Source organism: Mus caroli, chromosome 11 (genome assembly GCF_900094665.2).
Source record: "Mus caroli chromosome 11, CAROLI_EIJ_v1.1, whole genome shotgun sequence".
Lineage (NCBI taxonomy): Eukaryota > Metazoa > Chordata > Mammalia > Rodentia > Muridae > Mus > Mus caroli.
In genome coordinates this window covers 41649184-41656580 of record NC_034580.1, presented here as the reverse complement: position 1 = coordinate 41656580, position 7397 = coordinate 41649184, and the positions used below count along the sequence as shown (strand labels likewise).

Genomic DNA, 7397 nt, shown 5'->3' with positions numbered 1-7397 from the left:
AAGAAGAAGAAGAAGAAGAAGAAGAAGAAGAAGAAGGAAGAAGAAGAAGAAGAAGAAGAAGAAGAAGAAGAAGAAGGAAGAAGAAGAAGAAGAAGAAGAAGAAGAAGAAGAAAGAAGAAGAATAGGGTTCACTGACTGCCAGCCTATCCAGTCACAATAAAAAATAAAATTAAAAAATAAGCCTATAGGGAAAAAAAGATATATTATCAATACAAGAAATCAAAGGGCTAAACTGATGGTGTGTTCTGGGGGCTTTCCCTTATAAATAATGTTTCCTTCCCAGTCTCAGAAGGAGTTTATGAAAGGAATTCTAAACATAGATTCCTCAGACTGAGACCTTCATACTTTGCAGTGTAACCCAGGGCAGTCTTCATATTTCTGAACATCTTTCCCAATCTGCTTAGAATATAGTTTGGGATCTGTAACACATGTGCTACCGGGAAGAATGTGATAGAAGCCATAAGAAGCAAGTGTACTGGGCACTGACGATGGTCCAGAAAGTGTTGAGAACACACTCTATGCGTGCATTGGCAAACAGGGTTAACTTAGACATGGAGAAGTCTTTGTAAAAACAGCTCACGGAGGACTAGGTGTAACAGACAGTAGCCAGCAGGGTGTGGGCTTTGATTTTAAAACAGTACCAGTCTTAAAGCAAATGAAGCAGACTAGATGGCTTTGCATCAATGCAGATAACAACACGTCACAGAGAAGGTACAGAGGATTTTTGAGGAGAGACTAAAAGAGACTCAGAAATATACTCAAGCAAAGAGCTGCAAGGCAGACAGCTACTGTAAATGAGTGCAGAGGACCTGGTGTGAAGTACAGGCACTGGCTTCCCAGGGTTCCTTTATTCCCTGCTTCTACAGGAATTATCCAGCTCCAAACCTCTTGCTCTCGCAGGGCTAATTTAAACAGTACTTACCAGAAAGCACCTGAAAGGACCTGGCTATTAGCTTCCACGATCTTTGATTTTATTCACTAGTTTTTAATTATTTTATATTTATTTTATGTGTATTAGTGTTCTTTCCATATGTGTATACACATGTGCTACCTACATGCTCTTCATGTATTTTTTAAAATATATTTTATCCTACATTATGTGTATATAGGTATGCATGTGTCTAGATATATGCACACGAATTCAGAAGTCTGTGGATGCTGAGGTATCCCTATCCCTATGCAATGGAATTTCAGGCAATTGTGAGCCACCTGGGGTGAGCGCTGGAAGCTGAGCTTGGGCCTATGCAGAAGCCTTACAGCTGAGACAGGACTCTAGCCTTTCAGCATTTCTTAATACAATAGGCACCCAAGGAAAGAAGCATCAAATAAAATCAAAGAGCAAATCAACGAAACTCTTTCAATACCAGCTCCAGAAGGCAAATCCCCCATGCAATCCTTGCTGTCAGGGCTGACGGGCTCCTTCTGTACCAAGTTCAGGCACAGGAGTTGGGAAATCAGATGGCTGACACATCCTTAGAGGGTATGGTAGGAAGAGAAAGGCTCGGGAAACTAATTTTAGAATCCAAGTTGAGAAACAGGAGCCAAGCAAGGTGTCCCAGCCTAGGAGAACAGGAGGAAGGGGTAGAAGTGGGAGGAAGAGGAGGAGGAGGAGGAGGAGCAGGAAGAGGAGGAGGAGGAGGAGGAGAGGGAGGAGGAGGAGAGGGAGAAGGAGGAAGAGCAAGAGGAAGAGCAAGAGGAAGAGGAAGAGCAAGAAAGGGGAAAGGAGGAAAAGGAGAAGGAAGAGGAGGGGGAGGAGGAGGATAAAAACAAAAGAAATCTACAATACTCTGAATAGATAGAAAATGAATTACATAGGCCATGACAGCTTACCTCTGTAACCCCGTCTTCCTTTTCAAGTACTCTAAATGAGGGTGAAGTGGTATAGGAGGGATTGAGAGAAAATCGAACATGTCACTCACGATGCTTTCTTCTAATCAAGGGTATTGTTTCTGTCTTTAATTGCACCATTCCCTGGGAACTTTGGGAGCTTTGATTCTGTAAACGGCAGGAAGTATCTTCTCCAAGCTCGTGGCTTAATGCGTTCACCCATGCAGCAATGCTAGCACACTAGAATGACATTGGTTAATCGTCATGCACTGAAAGAAAGGAAAATGTCTTGGTTTGTAAATTAGCTGCCAGAGAAGAAGCTGAAGCTGGACTCTCCAGGCTACCTGAGAACCAGTCCTTCCAGGGGTCTAGTCCATCACTAATGCTAGGCTGACTTCTGCTCCTTCCTTAGTGTAATTCAGGAGGTACATACCACCTGCTAGTTACCCCCTCATTCCCTGTCAAAGACCTTTCTACTCCCAGGTACCACTGCCCTGCAAGGAAGAATAAGCAACTTTGGGAACATATTTGTAGATTTTGCTCAATTTCTAATTCGCCCTTTTAGACTTTATCTTAATTGTAGCGCAGGCTAACCAGGAGCTGTAAATGCTTCTGCCTCAGCAGACCAGGTGCTGAAATTCAAGGCACATGCCACCAGAGCCAGCTTAAACAGCGTTTTGTTTTGTTTTGTTTTGCTTTGCTTTACTTTTTAATTTAATAAAAACTTATTTTTATAAGTTCCAAATAATTAAGGTAAACATTTGAAGTTTGACAAATGTGTTCTTATCCCTCTTTTTCTGCCCAGTCACGTGAAACAGATCAGTAATGACTCGTGTGGTGTCTTGGAAAGTCAATGGCTAAGATTTCTTTCTACGCAGAGGTAGGCAATACAGGCAGACACACTGTGTGTGCTCGCACAAGCCCTGCAGGAAAGGGCCATGCAGGCCTGGGTGCCACCCACAACAAACTCTGTTCCAGTGTTAGTCATGCAGTTTCCCATCCAATGTCTTATGTGCCTTCTTTATTAAATATGTTCCCGAGCATTCAACAGTATCATCAAGGGGACAAGACCAGATCCCCAGGCAAAGAGAGAGTATACCATAGGTCTTATATCAGTCTACCTTCCAGATGGATCTCAACCTAGTGCCGCAAACTCTTCTTCCATAGCTTGTCATTTCTTTTTCTGCATGCAGCGGGAGGGGAGGCTATGTGCACTAGAATAAAGGTGTCTACTAAACCTCGAGGATTCCCCCATTGCTGTAGTTGTCTGCTGTGAATCATCTGACCAGCTGCAGGAATGGAATGCATATTCTCTGTAAGAACTGTCCATGCTCCTGAGTTCTGAGCCATCTCAACACCCCCACATTACTCATAGAAAGTTTGAGTTTAATTTTTCTCTTTAGGTGGCTGACTCCCGAAAGATAAAACATATGCTAGTAAGCCCAGCACAAAGATGATAGAAGCAGCAGAAATGAAAGTTCCTAGTGAGCCCCAGCTACATAGCAAATTTAACACCAGTCTGGAATACATAGGACCTCTTCTCAAAAAACTTCAAAGGAAACTTACAACGATCTTTAGCTAAAGCTCTACCAGTATTTAAGTTTAACATGTTTACAGAACAGGAATCTTCATGAGATGCTATAACAATGATCACTGAGCAAGTCTCAACTGTTAGAAGTAATATCAGCACTTAGAAGGACCTAACACATCCCTTGGGATCCAGAAGGGTCTCCAGTATGTATCTTGGATTAGGGAACACAGAGAAGTCATGTAACATGTAAGCCCCACAGCATGTGGAATTACATGAGAGAATCAGAGTGACTGAGAATCCCTGCTCTAGTTCCTTGGTCTGGGAAATACGCATGAAACACACTGTCTTCTCTTAAATGCTACATAAGACAGGGCATCTTGAAAGAGATGTGGAAAGACACCATTAGGCAAGATGAGCTGTGGAGTCATCACTTTCCCACAGTCAAAACCCAAGCTCAGATGCCATGGCCAGTGCACTACTTTAGATCAGTGGTCTCCTAAGAATGTGAGGCCAAGCTCTGAGCTCTCAGACAGAAGCAAGGGGACTCTCTGTTTTAGAGTTAAAGGACCAGCAGAAGCCCCACTGGGCATGCTGGCTCAGTGCATTTGAACTGGCTTTGTGCCCTACTCTAGGAGTAAAACAATTTGCTCTGCCAAAATTCCTTGGATTTTGTGATCATACGTCAAGGAGACCAGACCCATTCCTGATATTGGGAATGGGGATGGTGATAAAGTCATTCATTTGCAATAGTTATGATGCTCGTGAGGAGCACCAATAGCAAGACAGCAATGGAGATTCCCACACCGAAGATCTCACTGATGCTCCTGATAGTTTCCTTGCTGGGAATGCTCTCTATGAAAACAGCAGTAAATTGAAGAGGCACCAGCTGAGATGAGCAGAAAACACACCTTAGAACTTACCATGGATCTTTACCTTATTGGCCCTTGGCTAATCTAGAACATGCAAGAAAATCCGGTCATCAAAGTGGTAATGAGCAGGAGCGCTCTTGAGGCAACTTGATTAGTGCTCTTGAATTAGAAATCTCTGTAAGTGAGGATGATCGAAATGTTTTCTATTTTATGTGAGGTGATTGCATGTGTGTATACCTCTAGCAAAATTCTAAGGAACACTTAAGGTGGTTTTGTACATCACGTCTGTAATTGTATTTGTGTTAGCCATCAGTAGGTGTGGTGGTTTGAATGTGCTTGGCCCATGGATTGGCACTATTAGTAGCATTGTTGGAGAACATGGGTCACTGTAGGTGTGGGCTCAGCATCTTCAGGGCTCAGAGAGGATACACCAACATACCAAGCATCTTAACTAAGGAAAAACTAGGCCCACTGTCCTATGAGATATTCCCTAGGCCAAACAGAGGATGTGCACATTTGGGAATGGACACAGTCTTTTATGTTTTCTTCCAATCTAAAAGAAATGCTTGGTACCAGGAGTTTCAGAAATTGGAAATTTCTGAATTTTTTGCCTGTTTGCATCTTATGCATGAGGTTAAAGTCTAAATATGAATTGCTGTAGCACTCATATGCATACACTTTACATATATAGTTTAAAGCAAAGTTGATAAACTCTTCATAATTCTGTGCATGAAAATTTCATATTGATGACTTTTCCAGGGGAATTATCAAGTCTGTGCTTGGAGTACTGCAAACTGAGAGTTTCAGATTAGGCAGGTTCAACCTGTAGTTCAGAAACCAACGGCATCAGAAGTGCTGAGAATCCCAACATCCCTCGAGATGTCAGTGTGCACAGGGATCCTTGAGTTACAGGGAACGACTGCCTGGAAGGGAGCAGTGAGGACCCAGCAGGTACACACACTGGTGGCCTGATTTTTAATTTCATCACTCAGAAGGCAGAGGTAGGCTGAGCTTTGCGTGTGTGAGGTCATCCTGACCTATACATCCAGGCCCATCATATTTAATCCACTGGCAGCCTGTCTGGACTATAAATACATAGATAAGTAAATAAATAACAAAGTACAAAAGCTGAGCAATTACAGTATAGCAGTCCGTATTTAAAGAGAATAGAGTCAGGTTAGTATTTGTTTCTATTGTCAATATAAGCCCTTAGTAAAGGAGGTTAGAAAATAGCATCAGAAGGTACATGCTCACATTTCAACTCCTCTTATGACAAGGATGCCCATATCCTAAAGGAAACAGAAAAGATTTAAAACCTGGGGTTTTCATGAACTTCGCACTAGTAACCACTGAATAGGTATTAGAAAGAGAAACATTTTCCCATGTGAACATTTTTGTATGTAAAGGAATCATTCTGTGACATGATGTAAGGACTATTTCAAAAGCCAAGGCAGAAAGACAGGGAGTAGAACTCTCCACCTATAACTGTGACCTGTGCTCAGAAGGTCAGCTGACCATTGTTGAAGGCAGCTCATCTGCACAGCAGCACCCTGCACTGCCTGCTTTTCCGGTTAGAGAGATTACAGTTTTACACCACACTGTTGAGAACAAGAATTTATTTATTTATTTTTTAACAGATCTTGCCTGAGTTTATTTGTAAGAACAGCATAGGACACTGGTCATCTGCAAATAGTGTGTGGGGAGGTGTGTCACAGCAGTCCGTCTGTCTTCACACTGGTAGGAGCCTTTTCTATGGGGCCTTAACAGGGGCCTGTGTACCTTTGGGGACCTGAGCACCTTTGGGAGCCTGGGCTGGAGCTGAAGCCTGGGCCTTAGCTGGAGCTTTGGCCCCTGCCTTGGTTTGAACCTTAGGCTTCGGTTGGCAGAGCCTCTGACCCTTGGCCATGTAGCTTCGAATCCGCTTCCCAAGCTTAGGGTGAGCGATGAAAGCCAGCCGCTTGAGTTTGGGGCCTTTTGGCATCTTGGGCTTGATGGCCTGAGGCTTCACCAGGGCCTTGATGGCCTCTGCGCGCGCACTCACTGCCTTTGCATTGTTGGCCTGCATCTTCTTCAGGCCTTTCTTGTGCTTCTTGGCAAAGCACATGTTCCTCTGGAACTTGGGGTCAACCCCCTTAAGAGATTCGTATCTTTGCGACTGGGGTTTCTTGATGCCATTTCTGTGCCATTTTCGGGACTGGTTGTGTGTGGTGTGGTTCTTGGACTTGGACTTGGCCATGTCTGCACCTTCAGGAAAGACACGAGATCAGTTCTGGGCTTCCCCAGACCCGCACACCTCTGCCACCCTGAGGGTAACCAGCGGCTCCCGCAGCACCTGAGACCGGAAGAGAAAGAGGAGAACAAGTATTTAATGTTGCAAGACATTAACTCAGAGACAGAGCACACCCTTTAATTCAAGGCACCTCAGCTTAAGTAACGCTCCCCACTGTGTTTTAGGATGGAAAAATGACCACAGTTTTTTGGGCCAACAAGACTGTCCCAAGTACAGTGAGGACATGGGTCCTGTCTTAGCTCATGGCCTTGCATTAAGATTGATCTTAGGGCCCAAACAAAGTTATTCTGTGCCTCAAAAGAGAATATTTAGGCCTGGGTTTGGTGGCACACAATTGTATTCTTGGGACTGGTAAGCTAAAGGCAGAAGGACCAAGAGAGCATGTCCACCAGAGGAGATAGCTTGGGATACATGAGATTGTGTCTTTATGCCCCAGTGTAGGGGAATTAAGGGCAGGGAGGTAGATTTGGGTGAGATGGGTGGAGGAACACCCTCATAGAAGCAGGGGGAGGATGGGATAGGGGGTTTCCAGGAGAAGGGGAAACTGGGAAAGGGGAATGTAACATTTGAAATATAAATAAAGAAAATATCCATATCCTGTTCACAAAGCTAGGCACCCCTGACAGTTATAGAGCCCCTCCATGAGTTGGCTTCCTACTTTGCTAAACAGCACCAAGAATATTTTGCTCAGCTTTTTGGAGAGTCTGCCGTGAAGTGGGTGCTGGGCTACTCACAAGCACCTAGTCCTCACAGAACCTCTGAGGAAGAATTGTAGGATCCAATTGATGGACCGAAGCTAGTGTTTAAAATTCCATCTTCAAGCTTTCGATTTTTAAGTAAGTATTATGATTTCATAAGTAGCCATGTATAATTGAAGTTG

At 43.8% G+C, this 7397-nt stretch overlaps 1 pseudogene; it reads right to left on the bottom strand.

Annotated features, from left to right (window-relative positions):
• Positions 1-5912: 5912 nt before the first annotated feature.
• LOC110304466 lies at positions 5913-6463 on the bottom strand (annotated as a pseudogene).
• Between the last annotated feature and the right edge of the window lie 934 nt (positions 6464-7397).